At 43.4% G+C, this 23879-nt stretch overlaps 1 protein-coding gene and 1 long non-coding RNA gene across 2 annotated transcripts in view; one reads left to right on the top strand and one right to left on the bottom strand.

Annotated features, from left to right (window-relative positions):
* Positions 1 to 23879, top strand: part of Ser (protein serrate) — a 96533-nt gene that overhangs the window by 14009 nt on the left and 58645 nt on the right. The gene's annotated exons all lie outside the window — the stretch shown is intronic.
* LOC112552941 (uncharacterized) lies at positions 12120 to 18308 on the bottom strand. The gene is made up of 2 exons (XR_003096884.2): positions 17667 to 18308; positions 12120 to 12457 (listed from the first exon to the last, which is right to left on the bottom strand). It is a non-coding gene; the product is annotated as an uncharacterized LOC112552941 (long non-coding RNA).

The raw sequence follows: 23879 nt of genomic DNA, 5'->3' as shown, positions 1-23879 counted from the left end.
ACTCAGACGTTTGTGAAGAGAATACCGACATCGTTTCCGATTATTTATGTCTATCGCGGTTTGATCTGCGGGGAGAGGGCACCATGTATCGGTCAACGATCATTCCGTTGCAAATGGATGCTCTCGTAGCGTACGTTTTCCGAAGTCTCTCTCTCTCTCTCTCTCTCTCTCTTTCCTGTTCTCTTTCACGCGCATCGTTCTTTACGACGCCAATTACTTGCCGAGCGATGGAACGTTTACGGGGCATTGACGAGTGAGTTCCGTTAGCTCGCAGGGCGATCTTCGACTCGGTATCGATTTGCCCTCGAAATCAAATCACCGTGGCGTCGACGTGCAATGCTGTCGAGAACGAGGCTTCTCACAGTGTCGCCTAACGCCAAACTATTCCGGATTCCTAATAAATTTTTTTTTTTTTCACAAAAAGAAGACAAATTTAATATAAACATTGGACAGATAATTGGCAACGGATATGCGCGCTTAATTCAAGCGCGACATGACGAGGCGTGTTCGCATTTTTCATACGGCCAGGTATGTTAACGATCGATTCTTTAAATTGTCCGTTGTTGATTCGGCCATCATCTCTCTCTCTCTCCCCCCCCCCCCCAATTACAAGATACTTTTTCATGAAACATAAGGGACGAGCGTGTAATAAATGATAGGCGATAGATCAGGGCCCGATGTTATCGGTAGCGGGCAGCAAACCCGTTCTCCACCCGTTTCCCCACTCACTTTCAGCTGTGCTTAATTTATTTGGATGATCTTGTAAAGAACGTCCGCGTCTAGCGTGCACCTGTAAACGGTGCTCGGCCTAAACTAAACGCTAAACGCCAAACGCGCGAGACTGCCCACCCTCCGAATACAATCTGGCCGCCATAAAACGTCCTACTAATAACGCCACGATCGGACTCGTAAAAGCCGCTGAACGAAACCTGTCTCGCTTGCGATCCGATCGAGAGCCTCGAGTCCTGCCTCTCCTGTTTCTCTCCTTCTCCTTGCTTTATTCTCATCCGCTTCTCTTCCTTTGACCGATCTCAACCGATCCCCTCGTCGCTTCATCCTCGTCGACCCACGCCTCGGCTGCCCTCTCGATTACCGGCCTCAATAAATGCAATTAATGATCTGTCACGTTTGATCCTGACTTACTAATCGTCTCAGATCCCGTTTTAGCAGACTACCAATAGGGCGTTAAAAAATCTGTGGACGTTTTGCTCCGACTCAGCCGGAGATTATCGACAAGGCATTTCGCCAATAAACAATTTGCACAATAATAAAACGTGATTGCTAAGGTACGATCGCGCTGCCGAAACATCGTTACACATAAAAATATGTCAATTAATTCGCGACGCTTGATTAATATTATAGCGGATTTAACGATGAACGATAAAATATAAATTTTATATTTGCATATGCATTTTATTTGAGATATGTACTTATACGTACATACATCATGTGTGTGTGTGTGTGTGTGTGTGTGTGTGTGTGTGTGTTTTTAAATGTGAAAAAATTAAACTTTGTTTTATTTTATCATCATCATTTTCCAAGGTAAAGTAAAATAAATATTCCTTTACATTAGCGAGTCTACGCATTTCTGACTAACAATAAGAAATACTTTCAACCATGCCTCTCACGACACGTCACTACAATGCCTCGCGAATCCTTCGGTCCTTCGATATCGCACCGATCTAATCGAAGCCTCATTAACGATCCACCAATGTAGCCGACTGTGCAATATTACGAGACAGTGATTCTCCATCTGACGGTTCTCTATATCAATGTGCAAATGCGCATGTTGAAAGCAATGATAGGAGAAAATGCCTCGAATGTATCGATAGTGATTTGACAATTTTGAGATAGTAATCGTCGATTAAATCTGACAGAATTTTTTTTTTCTTAATAAAACTACAACTTACTAATTACAGGAAGAATCTCAGAGTAATTTTGTCGACATAAATTTCTAAGTATCAAAGTGCATCTCTTCATTTCGCGTTGAAGTTTAGGATGGAAAGTATTTAATGCACCGAGACTTTCGCGGATCGCGCATCTGCGCCACGCCACGACGATGGGGTTCAATGTACCCGCTGTAATTACACACAAACGAACCTGAAGACAGACGACATGTAACTCTCCTGATGCAGACAGGAGGGCCGCACAGTCACGTAGCCGGTATACAGGGTGGGAACGGGGTCCATCGAGGTTCGCGCGATGCGACGAAAAAGCTGAATGCCGTGAAAAGAAAGACGTGGCGGCGACGATGGCGGCAACCGAGGAGAAAAAGTCTGGAAATAGAAGTCAGCTGAGCGAGACTAGAGCGCCTATTCGATCGACGGGTAATTATGAGACCTGCGTGAAGAGCAGACGGTATCGAAAGAGCTCGTGCCGACAGGCGTGACCCTCCTCCACTTCTCGTTGCCTCCTCTCGCTACGTTGATTCTCTTTGTTCCACTCTGCGACCTACCTCCGATCTGTCTATCCGTTCCCCCCCCGCCCCCCCCCCCCTTATCACGTCACGGATATAGCCAATAACCCGTGGCACCTACTCCACGCCGAATTCCAAGGAGCTAACTCGATACATGATCACATTGAAAGCGATATCTTCCGGTACTTTCTTACGTTCTCATACACGCGAAGAAACACACAGGGATACGTACGAGCTGGGGTACGAGCTGTTATCGGCAAAACGAATGTGATATTATTTTCACGGTGAAAATCTTTTTTCATCTTTTTTAACCTCGAAGAATCTATCGGTTGCACGAAGAAACTGAATACAGAACTACTGGATATCTTCCTCCGTCGTTCTTCATGGTTAGCCGGTTGCACGTTAACCTCGTCCCTCACAAAGAACAACGTCTTTGCCTTGGATACACTTCTTTCTTCACGTACAATCGTTGTATCTTTTATTTTACTCCTCTTCTTCGCTCCGTGCAGTCTTCTTTAAGCCGAGGACCAATAATCGTAACATTTCCCTCTGGAATTCCAGAGAACTCTCAAACTCTCAACCGTTGACGTCGTCGTCTAATGAGAAAGTCGAGGTTGTCATCTCCGTTGGTTCTCCACGGAACTGCGGAGCTGGCGCGCACCTTTTCCGTCCTCCGACGACGAGTGTGAACGAGCAAGCACCTACGAGATGATTCATACCTATGCCTATCCACGTGGAAAATGAGGAGGAACGAAGAGAAGAGAGCCCGTGTGATCGTTCTACGTGGATACATAAACGCGCGCGTATTTGTGCGCGTAAATAGTCAACGCGGCAAGAATGTTAAGTGCTTATCTTTTACGAGACGCTGCGTCATAATTAATAATAATGGTAAAGTAAATTATTGTGTGTGAGTTGGTGACGTAAGAACGATCACCGGTCGTGATAACCACGAAAATGTGGAAACATCAAAGTTAGCAGGCGTGTTAACACTACGGCAGTATCTTGAGAATTTGTAACATAAATACTTCGAAATAATAAGACTTTAAACACATTCAGCATTAATGTAACTCGTTCGTTACTCAACTAGTTTTGTTAAAAGAAAACATCATATTCATAGGTTAATGAGTCGAGATTCTGACATTTTAGAAACAGGACAGAACGAGAGTTGTCCGATATTGCCCAATCTGTGCTGGTACCTTTCGACTTGTATCGTTTAGACGTAACACATAGACGTAGTCATATTATATTTTTCTTTGTTTTCGGACGATCGTGAATTATTAAGCATTGTTTTCTCGGACTTATCGCAATCTTATTAAATTCCACGCCGTAATGGTAATTTTAATGATTCTGTGCCTTTCATCTTGGATTAATTATTATCAATAGTTATAAAGTAGGTCGAGGATGTGATTGTGGGACAAATAGATTCTTTCTCTTTTTATCGCAAATCGCATTTGTGAGATTATTTTCAATGAAATTCTTCGATTCGCCGACGCATCTCACGAGCTGAGCTTCATTAGAAGGATACTGTGAAACGTAAGAGTCGAGACGATGAGATTGCCGTTATGTCTCAGCCGACTACACGCATTCCGCTAATGTAATCTCCGCATCGTAAGTGGAGAAAAGTATTTCAAGTATATGAGAAGTGATATAAAGACGTGCTGTGAGACTCTCGAAATCGCTGCGTAACCGTCGTGCCGCCGCATGCGGAAACCATCTGGCGAGCAACATCAGGATACGCGATGCAACCTCGATAATTGCGGCCCCGTTCTATTCGCAATTTCAGCCTCGCACGCTTCCAAGACCTTTATCATCCGGATGTCCGAAACGTAAAACGAGGAAACAGGATTATCCGAAGTCACACAGTCCCGCTATTGGTAGTTCCCGTTTTCGACAGACCCAGGTATTATCGAACATTCGAGCGGCGCGTGTTGGTAACCGTTTCTAATTCGTCAGCAATAGCGGGAAGGGGAGTGTTGTTTACATCAAATTACGTTGCTGGACGCCACATCTGGTGTGTTGCCCGCGGCATTGCCGGCAACTTCGGACCGGGCCGTCCGTCACTTCAGGGGCGGTCACGTCTCGTCAAGAGGCCATCAGGCCTGGTCGAGAGGTAACGACCCTGCCGGGTCAAAGCGCGCGCGTTTTGACGGGGAATCAGAATGAGGCATCGTTTGTCCTGAACAGGAAAGAGTCACCGAGGAAATGCGCACGTTGACGTCGACCGCGAAGAGAGAAAGAGGAGAGAAGGAAGAGATCCTCGCCCGAGATTCGATCGGTACTCGACCGCGCACGGTGCTTCGACTCGCTGCCGGTCTCATCTCGTAGCTCGTAGGGACCGAACGACACTGACACGAAAGGGTGTCCAACACACATGTACATAGACATCGGTTGCGATAGCGGTGAGGTTATATAGGCACTCGCAGTATCGGCTGCTGGCTAGTCGAGAGTAGTCGATTCGTATGTTGGCAACGATGAGAAGTTCCGTGTACCCGTCCAACCGTCGAGGCGAAGGCTGGTGAAGCCGGGATGTTAGGATGGCGGGGAGGTGATGGAGAATCACAGCGAGAGAATGACGAGGAGAAAAGGACGCGACGAAGATGCGGCGAAAAGAAGGCGACGAGGAGGATGATAGAAGGAGAGAGATAAAAGCGAAAGAGTGACGAAGAAGAGACGCAGGAGAGAAGCTAAGGAGAGGCGCGACGGAAAGGCGAAGTGGATGCCGAAGCGCGAGGTAGATGGAAAACGTGGCAAAGAAGAGCCGAAACGGTAAGACGAAGAGAGAGTGCGGGAGCTGGGAGGAGATGTCCAGATCGAGACTGTTCAGCGGAGAGTGGATGCTGGCGAGCCTCGATGGAGGACCACCTACCGTTTCTGATCTGATCTCTCCGTAACGCTCGCCCGTCCATCCGTCCATCCGTCCGTCCGTCCGTCCATCCGTCTGTCCCTCGTCCATCGTTTGAGATTCCCAACTTGGGCCCGCGCGACCCCGCTGTTCCCATCAATAACGCTTATAATATCTAATTAATCACAAATTATCTAGATCTCGTCAGGAAACGAAGTTGATGCAAACTCGCGCCGTCTCGATACATCAAATTATCTTCGAATTACGCGGATATATATTCCAGACAATAGTCACAAGAATAAAGAATTCAAGGAACGTGTCTTCTGCATTTACATATGTAATTTCAATATTACTCTTCCGTGAGAATCTATGACCTGTTTACCTCACACGCGCGATTACGGCGTTTACAGATAGATTATTTAATGGTGAAAGTCTCACCCGATTCAAACCAACCGATGCAGTGTCGATGATATTTGAATCGTCTCTTATTAAATTAAACGTGCTTTTCTCACATATTGACTCTCGCACGATATGCGTGATAGATTAGACGTGTGTGTGTGGGGCAGGCAGCTTGCGCTTGGACATTATCCTCGGTAGAAAAATAGCTACATTTAATACCTACGCGAGATCTCTTCCTCGTCCGATAGATGCACAACGTGTCCATACGTGGATAACAATAAGCGCCACCTAAACGTGGTGGTATTGCGTACATAACATGTACTCGCCAAAGTCGAGTTTCCTGACGAATAGCGGCACGTAGGAGGTCGCCCACGCGATATACGATACTTATTAGACATACGTGAGACGTAAGTACGTAAATCTACGGAAGGCATAATAAGTTTATGCGAAGAACATATATATTTGAAACAATACGTATGAATAAGCCTGAGAGTTGACCAACGTATCTATTTCTATATCTGCCCGCGTGTTTACTACAATATATATATATATATATATATATATATATATATATATATATATACAATGTATATAATCTGAACATATGCAAATGCTATAAATTTTCGCAATTGCCTTTGCGTACAAAAATTTAATATTTATATTTTTTATTTCGGGAGATATTTGATCGAATCGATTAATTTGATTATTTGATCATAATGTGTGAAGGCATTTTGTCAATTGGATGAAACAAGGAAAAACGGTTTTAAAGCGGTTTTTTTTTTTAAAGATAAGATCATCCGCAACCATTGCGAAACGTTGCGCGAAGCCTCACGTAGAAATTTCTAAGATTCCTCGCGTTGCGGATATTGACATGATACGTGTAGAATACAGTATCGTAGCTGGTATCTGGCGAATAGTCCAATTAAATCCGGTTGTATGACGTGCTTTTTCGTGGCTGGCAATGAGACCACAATAGAAGCGGAATAAGAAGATCGTTCCCGTGCCTAATGCTGTGGAACCGCGACAGAACGATATGAAATGGAAGATACTAGATATCTATAGTCACGACACCGCATCGTTGCCCTGCTACAAAACGAGAAATGAAGAAGAAAAAAAAAACGCCGGTTCAACGCGGGTTAAGAAATGGCGGTTAATCGAATAAATGACACGCTTATGGTGTGGGCATCGCTGGTGGAGCGGCTAGACACGCGAGCGTAACGAATCGCATCGACCGAGAATTAAATTTGTCCGTGATCTCGGCCCGGCTCCTCACGATCGCGACGTATTTTTGTCGCTCGTGCCGCTTGATCGGAATCGACATCTTCGCGATCGAGCAACCAGCAGAATCACGACCAGATTTGTGTAATTCTGGAATGTATATCCGAGAAACGCGCGCGAATTTTATTAGCGGAATAATATGGCGATTATTATGGCGTAAATTGTGAGAAAAAAATTTGCACATTTACCGCCTCCACGTTCGGATCTTTGCACGGTTGAAATATATTCGCGCTCAAATGAAATTAACGGTAAACGGATACACGAGGAGGGGGGAGGGAAGGATTTGATAGAAGCTTTACGGGACTCGACTTCGTTACACGAAGTTCACTTTGCTGGCATTACAAGATCGAAGACTGGCTCCTGGAAGACACCGATACAATGTTTGTACTACATCGTCTATAAATCTGAGTCGCGGCAGTCTAACACCTACCCATTATAAAAGTCGCAGTCATAAAAGCTTGCACCCTTGCACCTAACATGTCCGTCATTATTATTTAATGGTCCCATTATTGTAATTGATAAGTAGCCGGGTCCCGTTCGGCAGGAGCTTTGCGGTAGCAACAACACGTTTTATTGCGTTGACTGTTGCCGGGGCCGTTGCCGCGGCTTTTCTTATCACCTCCTTAATAAACGAAACTGCTCGACGCCAGTTTGATAAGAAGTCAAATTATCTCGACACTTAAGACCGGCTTCTTCAGGTCGATACCTTCGATACATTATACTTGGCTGCTATTACATTTATACTCTCTAGGCTCTTATCACCCGACTAGACTACAGCGAAATTGTACAAAGTGTACCGCACCGAGTATACGAATGATACGTCATTAAAGTAAAAATTTTTTGTAGACTGTAATTTGTATCGTAATTCTCGAATTTTTTATTATATTATACTTGTATAGGTCTGAAATATTCAGAGAAATGACCAGCAATTTATAATAGTAATATTGATATGGCTATTATAAAAACACATATCATTATCAAAAAGTGATATGAGGATTAATATTTTTGAAATCTTTATTTAATTATTATCTTTCTTAAGGTATTTTTTTTTGTAAATTTTAGGAATACTTAGCTAAAGTAAAACTTTATTTTCCACATCGTAAAATTAACGCGACCGTTACGCGCTCACGAAGGAAAGACGAAGCTGCTGCACAGGAAATGTATCGGCGTGCTTCGTGGAGGAAGAGGAGGAACACAACGCCGGCGTCTTTCTCCACTGGAAATATTACCAGAAATTTCACGGACGTTGCTCGCGCGGCTCTGACACGGCGGAGGATAGAAGCGCGGAGACGCGGCTCGGCTCGGCTCGGCGCGATCTCCCGGGTTGCCCTTATGTGCTTGTATATACTAGCGTAATGATGGTTTATGGCCGATGGAGGCGCAGGCCCCGTAGCGGCCGTGTTGGACATGCGGTAAACCGCAGAACGCGGCCGCGGCAAAACCTACTCTATACGGCGGAACGCCGCAGAGACGGGAGAATCGCGAGCCGATGGCTTCCCCGTTCCCTTGCGGGGCGATGCACGTGAGTTAAGCTTAATTACCTCGTCCGGATCGGTCTTCACCCTAAACCTTGTCCCCTATAAGCGGTCGCATGGTCGTAAAATTGCCCGTGCTTTCAAAAACGGATGCGCCATCTCTCAAATTATGGACCTCTTGACGCGCCGTGCACCGAAATTGATACTGTTCTCTCTAAACGATCCTCACCAAAAAATGATGTAAAATGTGATAGTCGATTGTACGGACATTAGGTCTGAGAAAGCCATCAGATTTTTTTTTATTTTTTTTTTTTTTAAATTTTTTTTGCGAAATTGCTTTAAAAAGTGTTGGTTAAATTTGATAAGAAATATTTGTTTATTTATCATAAATTGTCCGCGACACGAGACAAAATAAAATTATTTGTATTTTATAATCACAAAGAGAGAAGAGAGCGACTTGAATAAAATCCGAAGCTCCGTAATAGACGACGAACATCCGACGATAATTAAGCGCTCGATAAATGCATCTATTAATTACAAAATCGAAAAAAGTGAGAATAGATTGCACATCATTATCGGAAGTATCGGTCGCTCGGCGCGAGATTAACACGATCGTGAACGGCGATCACGGACGTTTCTGCAATCGGCAATCGGCAATCGGCGGCGGTATCATGACGCGATACGAAGAAACGTACGTACATACGTATGTTACGTTTTGTTCGAGGCGAGGTTCAGGACCTGCGTTCGTTTGATCGAATGCCGCAATGATTGCCTCGACTGATATCTGCTCCCGCATCTCTCCGGCTAATGATTATTAGCCGTAAGTCCTTCTTACTTTTGCCCCCCCTCCCCGCCCCCCCCTCCTCTCCTCGTATCCATCATACTCTCTTGTATTCATATACAGGCGCGAGTATGAGATCGCTACGGATCGTATCCTTACGGTACAAGCCGACTACACTGGACCCACGGCACCATCTCTCCGCGATCCCTCACTCCGTCTTTTCTTCGTACGAAGATATCGAGTCATCCAGGTAGGCAGGCAGGCAGGCGGGCAGATACACCTTGCACGTATCGGGGCCCGATCGAAACTCGGAGGGGATCGTGACTTTCGATTCGTGGTGTAAATCGAGCGATGTAATAAAGTCTGATTGCAAAATGTATCGGCCGTACGGCATTGGGGATACATGTTATACGCTATACATATATATTTGTGCGCCGTCGCGGCGTAATGCACGTTTTGTTAAAAGTGCTCTCTTCGCGGTGGGTATACCGTCCGACGGACGGACGGTATACCGTCAAGTGGGTCTCGCACGTTGCAGAGAGACTCATCGCGTCGTCTCTGCGCGCGGCGCAGAATCGAGTCTTGATTTCCGTTTTCACGTCGACGAACCTCATCAGAATCGAGCGTTCGTACACGATGTGTTGCGACGTGTTAGGATCATCATATATATAGATGCATTAACGAGCGTTATCGGTCATCAATTATCATTATTTCGACCACGATTTACGACTTCGTCTTGCAGTTTCGTCACGATGTACGACCATGGCACGAATAATTAACGATCGTACGGTCAAGAAGCCGAGCCGAGCCGTCTTTTCGTTTTTTCCCTCTTAATTTTGACGACCATTAAGATCGCGCCGACCAAAATGATTAAAAAAAATCGATCAGACGTGTATATCGTATATCAAGAGATTTATGAAATCAATGAAATTGGCGAATGTATTTCCGATATATTGCTGAGAGCAATACGCGTCGTCTTTTCATCACCAACGTCAAGAACGATTACTGTTTAACTTTGAAGAAACACCGCGAATGATATTCGTTACTACTTTCAAAATAATGATAATTAATAATACATCGTGACTGACATAGTTCTGTCAATCGTAAATTATGCTACAAACTTTTATTCGTTATGGGTATTATGGGAACTAGATTATAAATATTCATTGTGCGAGGCACAGTTGGGAGCCAAGAAAAAATTGTACGAATTACAAGATGGAGAAATTTGAGCTGTATATAAGAAAAATCTTTGAGATTTATATTTTAACATAAACACAAATTTTTTTACATATTGCTACATAACGTTGTTTAAATATTAAAAGCGAATGTAAAGTCAAGCGTCTCATATATATATATATATATATGATAAAATTAATAGTTGCAATAAATTTCTTTAATTTTTTCATAGGGTTTCATTAATTTTTTGTCACAGGTAGTGTATATAGATTATTTTCTACTTTTTAAAATGCATATAATATATTATATCACTGCTATAATATTAATTATTAAAACATAGAGAGAAGAAATGTGTTAATAAAAATATAATGAACACTAATATTAGATTGCTTCATACATCGCGAACATCCCAGGATATCTCGTAATTATCAACATCAAGAACGATTACTTCGTGACTTTAAAATAAACAGGTAATACTTACATGAAATGATATCAAGCAATGACTGCTGTGATAATTAATAACCCGATTCCTGGGCATGCGATTCTAAATGATTGTCTTTACTTTCGGCCGCAGTTTAGACCTTAGCCTCACTGTCGTTATTAATTGCGAATACCGTATGAATCATTGAGGTGCAACAGAAGAGAAGAACGCTCTCGCTGGGTGGATTTTTAATCGATCGAAGAATTCAAGTCGATACCGACTGTGAAGTTATTGGAATTAATAACTCAGTATCCCGGTGCGGTTCCATCGATTCTCAATAATCCTCATGATCCTAATCAGGCTCACAGGGAGAGGGAGGGAAAGGGAGAGGGAGACAGAGAGAGAAATCGTTACCATTATTATCGTCGTTTGTGCGCATCTCTCACGTTGCACACGTGCAAGTGATAGACCTGGTCCGTTTGCGCGTGAAGAGGAATCTCTCTCTCTCTGATTTGCGGGATCGAAAATTAATGACAGCAAATCATCGGCATGACCTATCGATCCCGATCCATCGACCGGACGGTCTGCCTGATCGAGGATTCCGTTACACATCTCGCTGGTTTTCCGGGATCTCGCGCGACCGCCATTCCACCGTCGCGTTACCACTTTGGTATTCGACGAATCGATTCCACGCTCGTTCGGCGTCTGTTACGCTGCGTGGACATGAGCACTGCGGAAGCGATGCGCATTGTGAGAGGGTGCGCACCACTTTTCGGATACACTCGAGCGCACGCTGCGCTACGTCACCGCGATGGATCGCGTTTCTGGACGAACCTGGTAGCAATTGCGCGCAGGTAATTTTCCGGATATTTCCAATGGAGAGGAGAGAGAGAGAGAGAGAGAGAGAGAGAGAGAGAGAGAGAGAGAGAGAGAGAGAGAGAGAGCCCAGTCAGGAGGCGGCCGTAATTAACCGTAATTAACGGGGATTCAATCTGCTCGTATCTTCGTCCGGACTGTTTTATCGTCTCGAGCGTATCGACGGAATTAAAGATGCCCCGTCGAGATTTATACCGGTTGCTCTTCTGTGACCCTACCTCGCGCATGGGCTTCCGTTCGCGTTAACTTCGCTGAAATTGATGGGAAGCAACGCGTAACGCGCGCGCATGCTGCTCTTTTGCTTCGTAGAATCTCCATGCGGTAAATTAGAAATCGCGGGGGTTGACTGATGAACGATGCGCAATTTGTAATCCACGCGCATTTTAAGATAGCACGGGAGGGAAACGCTTCAAGAGATTCAGATTTCAAAATTTTAATACGCAGAAAAAAATCTGTTCTATATAATTAACATTTATTTTTAAAAGTGTATTACGCTTTATAATTATATTTTTACAAATCTTTTTGAAAATGTCTAATACACACAAGTTTTTTTAGATCACAGTATAATAAACACAAAGTATTTTAAGATTTTCATCATCGATAGACGGGATGTGAAAAAGAGCTGTATTTGCCACGTGCATGAGAGATGACAAGTGTTCTCGTGTTCCATATCCTGCTTGAATCAACCCTTGTCAGTGATGAAGGGTAATCCAGGGTATAGCACCCTCGATGTTTCCATGATCTTTTTTCAAACTTTAAGTGCATTGTCATTGATGATTGCCAGTAGTGTGTCCTATAAAAATACAATAAAACGTTTATCTTTCTTTAATTGAAATTTTTTATGTGATATACAAAAAAAATTTTAAAAACAATTATATACATTTATATAAGTAGTTTCTTTACTAATTTTTTTCATAGAGCAGAAATTTAAACTTGTCTTGAAAAAAATAATTGATACAAAATTACATCTTATACTCTTTTACATTATATCGAGTCTATTTGGAATCTAAAATAAAATTTCAACAATTTAGCGAGGACTGAATGCGCTTATATCATAGATGCGTAATATCATCTTGAATCACGCTACGAAATTTAATCTGACCATCTGGATGCTGACATGTGTGGGGCGTTTAAGAGATCAGTTTGCTGGCGACAAGCCTTCTCAAGCAAATATGCATTGCGCCGTGTGCTTGTACTGTACTTAAGTGTCTGTGGAAATGGCAGTCTGTGGCAATCAATAACCTCTACTCGGTTTCGTCTTACATACTGAGAACGCGGAAAGTCAACGGGTCAACATAGATTTAGTTCAAATCAAATCGACGAGACATCAGGATATCATTCCGATTAATTTTTTTGTTTTATAAGGGCGCTTTAAATTCTACATTGTTCGTCACAATTTTCCTTGTTAAATCGAAACCAATCGGTACGTTTAGTCAAACGTGCACATGTACACGTGTGAATCGTGTAACGTTATCTCGTGACGTTAATCCGTCCGGTGGAAATCTGGGCGCTGACATGGCAAGCACTTGAGGGATCGGGCTACAAGACAGAAACGTAGAACCGATGAATACTTATCGCATGGTGCGCAAGACATACTTAAGGGTGTGTTCGAGTGATCGGTTGGGGGATTCGTAGCCTTTGAATCTCGTCTTACGTTTAGCGCCGGAAGAGTCGTGTACGCGAAGAGATACAAGGCGAAATGGCAAAAATAGAAAAGATTCCGTACGCACGAGATACGAATGAGAAGGATGCACATGAACACACAGCGTTTGCGAATGTCTTCTCGGATTACGCGGTTTTCTAGGCACTCACATCTGCAAACGTTGGACAAGGATGTGTGTAAAGAGCACGTGTAAAGAGCATCGTAATGCACGAATGAGCAACTCCCAAAATTCGTAAAAGGGTGACTTGCGAGGTGAGGTTCGTGTCATAGGCGTCGAATCAAATCGATAATAGATTATTATATTTAAGATATTATTGAGCTAATTTAATAATAATAAAATGACGTTAGTTATTAAATAATTTTGTCCAAGGATCAACAGATAAATTTTTTACATAAAGGACAATAATCTTAAATATTAAAGCTTAAATATATAAATCTTAAATATTAAATAATTAAATACTACTTTATATATACATATTGACATCATTGATGATATCACTATCATCTTGATAATGTCACCAATATCGACTTCAATTCGTAAAAAAATATTAATATATAAATAAAAACGAGTTTTCTACCGTTGTTATGCTGCGAGATATATTCGTTAAAAAAAAAAAAAAAAAAAAAAACATTAAAACATTAAAACAAATAGGAAACTTACGTTGTCTATGCCAATGATCGAACGTGCAAATATATCGGAAGAGTAGGGTGAAACCTTAACCCTATTTAAATCACCGCTTGCTGACTGAATACAGCGATGATTGCGACAGATGCGTGGTCGCGCGTGTCTTTTTGAAAGGGCGTTTTCGCACCCTTCGGCGACGGCGACGCAAACCACTCATTTTGAACCTTTCCCCTCGGTAGGGGCCCTCCATTCACCGTTGAAAAGCGCACAGGTGCGTACCACGGGGTCCCCATTGAGACAGGGGGGGTTCTCTTTCCCGTTCTGTCCGTTCTCTCTTCGTTCCTTCAATGTGCTACGACCAGATGCGTTGGCGATGCAACACTCCCGCGGGCGCAAAACACGAAAGCACCCACTCGCTCGTATTAACGGATGCATCTGGCATTCTCGTCGGGGATTGCCAATGAAAGAACGGAAGATAAATTTCATATCGGAGAAGCTAGATTTAATGCAACGATACGAGTGAAATATTGCTTCCAATTAGGAAACTAGGTCACGTGAAATGAATATTGTGGCACATGAGTAAAATAGGAAATATTACTTGTTGTGAATTAATAAGAAATACATCATAGCTTTATTTTTATTTATTTAAAAAGTTTGCATAACAAGGAAAACATTATTTAATGTTTAATTTAATTTTCCATACATATTATTAATATGTTGATATTATTTTTCCGTTGATATTATTTTTCTCCTGAAAAATTATTTTATTGAGCTTTTTAGGATTGAATCTCGTAGAGATTTGCAATTGAGTATTATCAGGAATAAACGCGAAAAGAAATAATTGCGTGCGAGCACTTTGTAACCCTGACAGTTTCGCAAGTTTATCGTATCAATTATCATGCGTTCTAGATTTCAAAATACGAAACACAACTGTTGTAAATGTTCTTGTCAGTCTCACCGATGTACGCTCGGTGCTCGGTTATCCTGCCAATTAAACATCAAGCCGTGCGAGTCTGTTGAAGCGTACATACTGCACGGTAACCCGATCAAAGGTAAAGCTATTTTCCTTGCACCTCCCCTGGACGGGAGGAGGCATTGCCGTTGGCCACGTAATATCTAGTGATTCCGTCCGCCGATCGTATCGAGCGCTGAACATTCCCCGCGGCAGCAAACGGGAGCTACGGTTAGCTCTGCTATGCGAAAGTGCACCTTTGGATGTCGCGTGTCGCAACCATGTCGTGCCTGCGTCGTACACACGTGGATATCATTAACCGTTAAGATATATACGCTAGGGTGACGAAGAATTAATTAGCGAATTACGCTTTCCGGCGTTGGAAACTGGAAACTGGTAATTAAATCAACGAGATACCGCGAGATGCTCCGTTTCATTTTCTTCGTGGAATATCCATGGATAAGTACCGACCGGATACACATACAAATAATAATACAAGCGAAACGAAAGTTGAATTTTATTACTATTAATGTAAACGCGCGAGATTGGTATCGCGTGTGAGATTCCTTCAATATTCATGATCGTTCCGAGCACGTGCGTATCTCGAGACCTCGTGACGCAAGGTGTCGCAGACACCTGCGTGCTGCTCCACAATCATCTTATGAAAGGACACGAAGACCCTCATTACGCCTCCCACGTGACATCTGCCAGAATGGCCACGTTATCTCTCGAACTGATCGCGGTACAAACGTACGCAGTCACTATCGAATTGTATGTTCACTTGATTCTGGCTTTCCTTTTCCCGCTCTTTCTCCCTCTACATCCCTCGAGTAAAATGCACCTGTAGGCTATTCGGCGCAGAGACGGATATTAATATCCGTTTCGCAGAGAGAGAATTTTTGGCAGACCGACAGTCAAAGAGGTATGCCACACGAAAGGTCTTTCCCGTTACGCGAAGGAATGCGTAACATACATATATTACTTAAAAAAAACTGGCAAACATTTGTGAGCGAAATTATTCCGCATAGTCCGAGAAGCTTGAAACTTGACTCCTTTCGGTCAACTGAAAACGCAAAACCGCTATTGTGTCAATAAACGAACGATGGAATTTGATAAATATGTGACTTCTCTTCATTATACATTACGTAATATATTACTGAATAAATAAAAGTTAATATCTGGAGACAGCGAATTAATTTTTTATAAAATAGATAATATCTCAAGTATCTCGGAATTTGAAAATGACGTTCGTAGATCATCTTTTTTTGTAGTATATAAAAGCGTTAAATTTTATTATTTTTTTCGCGTAAAACTCCCGTCTCTGCATTGAAAGGGCAGCACGCTCACGCCCGTACGGTAGACGCACGCATAACAACGTGTACTTATGGGCACCTCGCTGGCGCAGGTTGGCTTTGGAGTAACCCGATAATCGGCATATCCACCGAAGAGCCCGGTGCGCCTATTAAGCTCCAATAACGACACGTAATAGCTCTGGTGTTGCTGCGTCCACTACGATGGCGATCGTGGTGCTGCGGGAGAGTGTGAGAAGAGTGTGCGCATTGAGAGAGCGCCGCGAGAGAGAGTCGCGAGAGAGCTCGTTGCATAGCGTGACTAAGCCCGCGGATGCGAGCTGATGACGCCTCGGGAAGAGCTGGCCCCCCCGAAGACCCCCCCCCCCCTCCCTCCCACCCCCTCGCGCCCTCCGCGTGTCCGCGCACTCTTTGGAATTCCACGGAATTCTGGCGTTGCTGTGGTCGTAGCGCCACACGGATTCCCCTACCCTCCCTCTTCCCTCGTTGCGAGGGCCCGAGAGTCTGACCGGGCCACCCTGAAATTATGTGGTGCCCGTCAATTAAAAAGAGTGACCGGCGGCGGCCTCCTCGCCTTTCCTCGTCGTTGACCGTATCCTTCCTCTTTTGTGTCCGCCTGCGATTCATATCGGACGCGGTACCCTCTTCTTACCGAAGAATGTTCGGGGCGAACGAGGAGGCGATTTTTATACAGTTTTTGTCAGCCTTCCCGTGAAACGCGATGCTGAATACAAGAATGGAAGCGCAGAATCGACGATTTGATTGAGGTGTTTGAAGCAATAACACGTTAAACCGCGCGAAAGATGTCCGTGCGCCTTTGGTTGGTTCTTCATTTATACACAGATTTGATTATACCTTAAGATAATTTTCTGCATTCTGCACTTGAACTGTAATATATTACCGACTACGGTTTTTAAAGGAGTTTTAAAAGAGTTATCGGAAAAAAGAACACCAACTTCTAGTGATGATGATTCGTAAGCTTTCGCTTATTGTAATGCGTGAGACTGTAACATTGAAAATTGAACAAGCCGAAAGATGTATCGATCGGAATTCTTGGAAAATTCAACTCTTTAACTTTCTACGTAATGACAACGGCTCCTGCACTTCTCGGTGAGGGAACGGAAAATTGAGACGTCCGACGCCTACGTCCACGCGCGCCTCGTGTCTCTTGTGTCGTGCGGAACGTGTATATACGACTCATGGCGGAAGGCACGGCACGGCACGGCACGGTGCGGCACGGCGCGGCACGGCACGGCACGGCGCGGCGCGGCACGGCACGGCACGGCACGGCACGGCACGGCGCGGCACGGCACGGCACGGCACGGCACGGCACGGCACGGCACGGCACGGCACGGCACGGCACGGCACAGCACAGCACAGAGCGGCTATAACGAGGTCCTTCTAACGCCTCGCTGTGGAATCCCTATATCCTTATCCACAGCAGCGTCGTACCGTTATTATTCTTCCTGCATCGCAGAGGACGTGTTGCTTCTTTCCAGTGAGAACGAACGAGTTCGTTTGGGTCGGCGCATTCGCGTGTATATGACGACGAGGAGACCACGAGATGGTGCGTAGACGAGCTTGCTCTTACGCACGTGTAACGCAGCGCGGACGATACACAACACACGTATACACGATGCCCGACGGTGCCATAGGAGGAGCTGGTTCTCACGTGTTAATTATCGCGCTGCCGTTTATCGGGATCATGGGCGTGTTATCGTCCCCGCGATCGGTGAGGAGCAATCGCGAGTCTCTACGGGTTTTCTCCGCGGTTTCTTGCCTTCCCTTCTCCACGCAAGCGTATCGTGCTATTAATGACCTGGCAATTTCTCTTGCCTATCGGCTACGATTTTCCAGGCCAGGAATTTTCAAGCCAAAGTATCGCTAGCCACACGCGTCGCCAGTATAATTGCAAATTCTAATCGCAACTATTGTGGATTTGTCAGCCACAAGCCGCGAAATATTAATATAAAATGATATATCGTTATCGTAATATTTTTTTTTTTACTCTTAGGTATGATAATGAAATGCTCCATAACGACGATGAATAATATGATCTTGATTAGATAAAACTGCAAACATGTTTATTGTCTAAATTTAAAATGATCTTTTTGCACGATATATTTTTTGCTAAATCGAGTACACAAAAATCGAAATTAGAGCACGTAAAAGGCACTTGATTTGTGCTTTTTCGATTATCTTTTATTGCGAGGAGAGAGAGAGAGAGAGAGATGCTAACTTAAGACAGAGGTCGATAATTGGACGGGCCAGCCGAATGTTCGAACGTAGAAACTATGATTAACTCGATATCCAAATTAAAAGTATATTCATATTAAAAAATACGAAACGAAGCACACATGTGCGTAATCATGTGGTATATCGCTACAGTTGCGGTTAAGGTCCTTGTCTGTCGTTACCTCGGTATTATCAAGCGAATTATTCACGGTCCTCGAATATCTCGATAATAGGCGCCGCCTATTACCGCTTGGCAGGATGGGATATCGTTACTCGGTTTCTTATGCTCCGTATAACCCGTCCTTTTAATAGTCCACCGTGGCCTCGTTATATCTCCTCTTATTGCCGTAAGTATTCTCATTTTCATTTATCCTCGGGCGATCGGATGAAAAACGTTTCAGATCGTATGTGCGAGTTTTATTATTATTATTATTAAATAGAACGTAGCCGTTATATGTACGAGTGACAATCTTAAAATCATCGTCTTAGGTAATAAGTTCAAGAACATGACATTTTGTAATACAGCTAGTCAAGCGAGTAATAATTATTGTCGTAACATAATACTTTATACACGGATATTTCGAAGTGAGTGAGTAAAAAAAATGTCTATATTGTAAATTATATTTATATATTACTTAATTTCCGCTTTTCACTGTTGCTTTCTAATTTTCTACTTAACTTTTTCCACTTTTTCTACTCCCGTGATACCAAAAGGCGATCACGTTGCTGGAAAGGTAGTAATCAGTTGGTTAGCAACGATCTTCCCGCCGGTAAAATGTTGCTGCGCCCTATCGAGTTGTACGTAATTGTGCAATAAATTGTTACTTAATTGAGCGCCATGCCGTCACTGATTTACATCGTGCTTTCACTTCTTTTATAAATCGCTCGACGTACGTTAGTATCAGCTAGCCAGCCGCAGGAAAGCTGTTGGTAGCGCCGAGACATTCGATTTTCCGCGATGTTAAACAAGAAACTTGCCGTAGACTCTCAAAAATAATTAAACCGGATCGAAACTGTCTCCCTCGCAGAAGACATCTACTTCATCGTAATATAAAAAATTTACGCGCACAGGCTCTTTAGATTGCGCATTCGCTGTATCAATAAATAATAATAATCTTGGTTAATCCTGTGTAACTCGCGTGAAAATAAAGCATCGTTTCAAGACTGATTGGCCACACTGTCGCTGCATTTGATAACGACCAGAGAGAATCTTCCAGATTCATTCGTTATCTGTGCAAAAATCGGGAAGCTTCCAATCCAATCAGCGGGGTTACTTCGTCATGCGCCGTGCATCGCGTTTCGAACCACGACATTGCAAACAACAGGCATTTCGCGATCGTCCGCTCGTCGTCGTGCTGCAATCTCGTCGTTCATAAACAATACACGAAGAAGCGAATCTCCTTGAGATCGGCAATAAGTAATAGCCGTGACGGGTGAGGCCGAGCCGAGAACCCAGTGAGCAACATTCTTAAAGGGGTCAGCGCCGTGTCACGGGAAGAAAGAGTTCGCGATTCCTCCGCAGGAAGTATATATAGAAGCTACGTATATTCCGCTTGACGAAGACCCCGACTTCGCCGTAGAAAGTTGAGTCGAGAAGTCCACATTACGGCTTTGCAACTTAAACTTTTTTGTACGCGACAGGCACAAAAATAATTTAATTTTAATACTCATTGTATATATAAAAAAAGAAAGAAAAAAGTTGTAAAAGAAATTATATCTTATTTATACGCGTTTTTTATCTATTCGAAAATAACTGTATTCTTTATAAGAGATATTAAGATCGCCGTTCCATTCATACGTTCTTATGTCATTAAGATGTCCTAGTTTTATTTTTCGCTGAGACTATTGAAAACTTCTTTGATCAAATGCATAGATTTTATCGATTTTTACGGATGCTTGTAATGTAAACAGCAATATTTTTATGCTATAGTGTTGCAAACGATCATCCAATTGAATATATTTTGCATAATATTATAGAATTACAGAAATAAGAAATTATCGTTTACTTCCAATTTCTTTAAGTTCTGTTTTTATTTCTGTCGCACCGTTTATGTTAATAAATACCGAGATTTGTGGAAAATACCGTGCGGATTCGAGCACCTTGATTTCAAAATCATACGTTTCTCGTCTCTCGCCCAAGGCGGTCGACGTTTTGTGAATGAAACGGCCATTTTTCGACGTTTAACGACCTTACCAGAGGTAAAGAAAACGTTGATTCGACTAGACATCATTCGGTTTCAGCATATTGATTTGACGCATATTTTTCTATTTTGCTCACATAATGATCAAATTTTTGCCATTTTCGTAGTATCTAATAGACAATAATCATGACATAGGAAAAGAAATAATTAGAGACATAAATTGCAAAGGGTAGATCGTTGTTCATAAATTCGTAAATTTATTTTGTTAGAGAAAAATATAGATCATACTAGAAATGATTAAAATTTAATTTACTCGTGGAGGAGGATTCCGTTTAAGAAATAAATATAATAAAAATCTTCTTTTTTTTCATTTATAATGAAATAACGCTTTTTTACGAAAAACAAAATTAACTTAACGATAATATCTTATATTATTGAATCGAAACGAACATGTGCCTGCGATGACACTTCCTGATACTATATATATATATATATATATATATATATATATATATATATTCAGATTTTTGAGAAAAACTTGAAACTGCCTTGTGATCCAAGGCATCCAACATGCTCGGGGCGGGAAATAGGCGTTTCTTTATAGAGTATTTGATTACGGTGACGAGCTGCAGGTGAATGAAATACGTGGTGGGGCGATAATACGGCAGTTAGTATGCAGCGGGTACTGTTACTCAATGTTAATACCAAGAGGCCCCATTGATCTTTCCCGTCGGGAACGCGCGGTTCAGGAACGAGGGAACAGATTCCAGACACAGCCAAATCGAGAAAGCACGCTTCCCCTTCCTCACTTCTTTGCCGGACAACAGGGTGGTGTTGCACGAAGAAGCCAACTCTGGAATGCCACGAGTTCCGATCCGAGTTGTACAGTCCAGATCGTTCCAACCTGTCCGGCGTGTACCACCGGAGTAAGTCGACGAGGAGCAAGAAAGAAGAGGGCTGTGCGACGCGATGGAGACCGAAGGGAGAGAGAGAGAGAGAGAGAGAGAGAGAGAGAGAGAGAGAGAGAGAGAGAGAGAGAGAGAGAGAGAAGAGGAGAGAATGCAAAGAAATCGCTTTATCGCGTCATTGAACGGCTTCTCGCGATTCTCTGGGGTCGAGACGTGTGAAAAAATTGTAATTTCGCACGGACATCGGATTACGGTCGACGCCTCGTAACATTAAGAAAGAAATAATGATTAATCTTTAAAAACGATAATTAATCTTTATATCAAGATGGGCGATAACTTGTGCCGTTAATTAATTAATAGTTGTGCGTTTAATGGATAATACGCTGATGACATTATTCAGATAAGATGTAGTTCGCAGATAACTTTTTGCGAGATCGTACACCCACGTCGTGGAGGGATACGATAGATTAGGAATCTAAAAGGATCCAGTCGCACACAATGTGCCGGTGTTAATCCGCTTTGATTCGCTCAGGTATAAATCGGACCGATTCCTTAAATGAGGGAGTCTCTGCTGCACTGTCGGCTCAGTCTTCTGAAAACGTGACATCACTCGATATATTTCTTTTCGGTCTCTTAATAGCATTGGATAATTTACTCGAAAAAGGCGACGAGTGGACTGAAAGAAAAACGAATGGGTAGATGACGCGGCGAGGGCGCGCGAGAAACAAGGACGGACCACGTTGAGAGACGACGACAGCAGACGTTGAGTTTGGTCATACTTCGCCGGAAGAAATTTTTATGGGATCCCGTCTACGACCTCCAGGCTCTCGGCGGGAACGTGTGGAATTTTTCAGATTCAACCACGCTTAACTCGTAAAAGCGTGCGCCGTAATTAAAATCCACGAAGATGATCACCAGCGTCTTCACGCTGCGCGTCCCCGACGCAGTTTTCATTATTGCGGCCGAGAAGCATCAGGGGACAAGTCGTTGCAGTCACGTCATTGCGAAACTGATTGCCGATGTAGATATTATTGATATTTGCACATATTTAATTGCAAAATCATGTTGACGACAAATCTTCGATATCTTCGCGATGAAATGTCACGTTTTATCTTCAGAAAATTTGCGAAGAATTGCCGTAAAACATATGAATTAAAAATACGCATCACAGTTTTCTTGAAAGATAATTGATAATTGATTAAGAGAAGATTGTTTATGAATCGGCAAAAATCAGCAATTTATGATTACGGAAATATTTACCGTGCGTCAGGCATATTTTTTACAAACGCGTTGTTATTGCATCACAACAAAGTTTCTATCACAAGGATAACTTTTTTATTCCGGGATTATTCCGAAATAATTACGATTGACCGTGCGACAAGACTACAACGCTCGAGAAGAGAACGGAAAATATATCGGGACGAAAGAAGCGACGGAAACGATGTAGGAAGATACCAATCGACGGAAGATACACTAAAGAGAAAAGAGACCCGCTAACACGATCGAAAGGACGAGAAGAGAGAGGAAGAGGAATAAAGGTAGGAAAAAAGAGTCGAAGAAGGATGGACTACCGAGGAGCTTCGAAGGATGGAACCTATAGAAGCAAAAACAGAAACCAGTCTCACTGGCTCAAGGTTGCCTGGCCGAGAGGAGAGAGAGAAAGAGAGAGAGAGAGAGAGTACCTGGCCCGCTGGCTGCTGGCTTGCTGAGCTACCTGGATCGTCCATGAGTACCTGTCTGCCTTTACCTCCTCCCAATTCCTCTCTTTCTCTCTTTCTCTCGTTCTCTTTTTCTTTATTCTCACATCTCTCTCTCTCTCTCTCTCTCTTTCTCTCTTTCTTTCTCTCCTCTTTTCCTTTACGTTTCTTCTCGTCTTCTTCTTCCTTCTGTTGCTCCTCCTCTCCTCGCGGATTTGTTCATCTCCTCCAGGGAGGGGGGGGAGGGGACCCGCCGGGCGCACGCTCTTGCCGCTGCTACCTTTATCCTTGGCCCATGCACCAAACCGATATGCGGTGGAGAGTCGTTTCACGCAAATTCGTCGGAGAACGCCTTCTTCGTCATGCGGTGCGCCGGTGCCGAACTCGTTTCCCCGTCAAAACCGTGACGCGTCGTTCGTTCGATCGAAAGGAACACGTCCGCGGGTAACGTCCCTTCTTTGACTTCCCTCGACTTGGCGAAAGAACGGGGAGAAGAGAGACCCGTTCGATTCTTTCCGCGTAATTATACGCGCTCCTATCCCTGACGCGGCGAACCGAGGGTCACGGCGACGGCTCCGCTCCGCCGAGGTGGTCCGACGTTGGTTCTCGTTTTGTCGATAGTTTGTCGAGGATCCGTTCGGGGATTAATTAAGAACGAGATAAAGATGAGAGCAATCTCGTCTA

Source organism: Pogonomyrmex barbatus, unplaced genomic scaffold (assembly GCF_055798465.1).
Source record: "Pogonomyrmex barbatus isolate J1 unplaced genomic scaffold, ASM5579846v1 scaffold18, whole genome shotgun sequence".
Classification (NCBI taxonomy): Eukaryota; Metazoa; Arthropoda; class Insecta; order Hymenoptera; family Formicidae; genus Pogonomyrmex; species Pogonomyrmex barbatus.
This window is presented reverse-complemented; position numbering and strand designations above follow the sequence as displayed.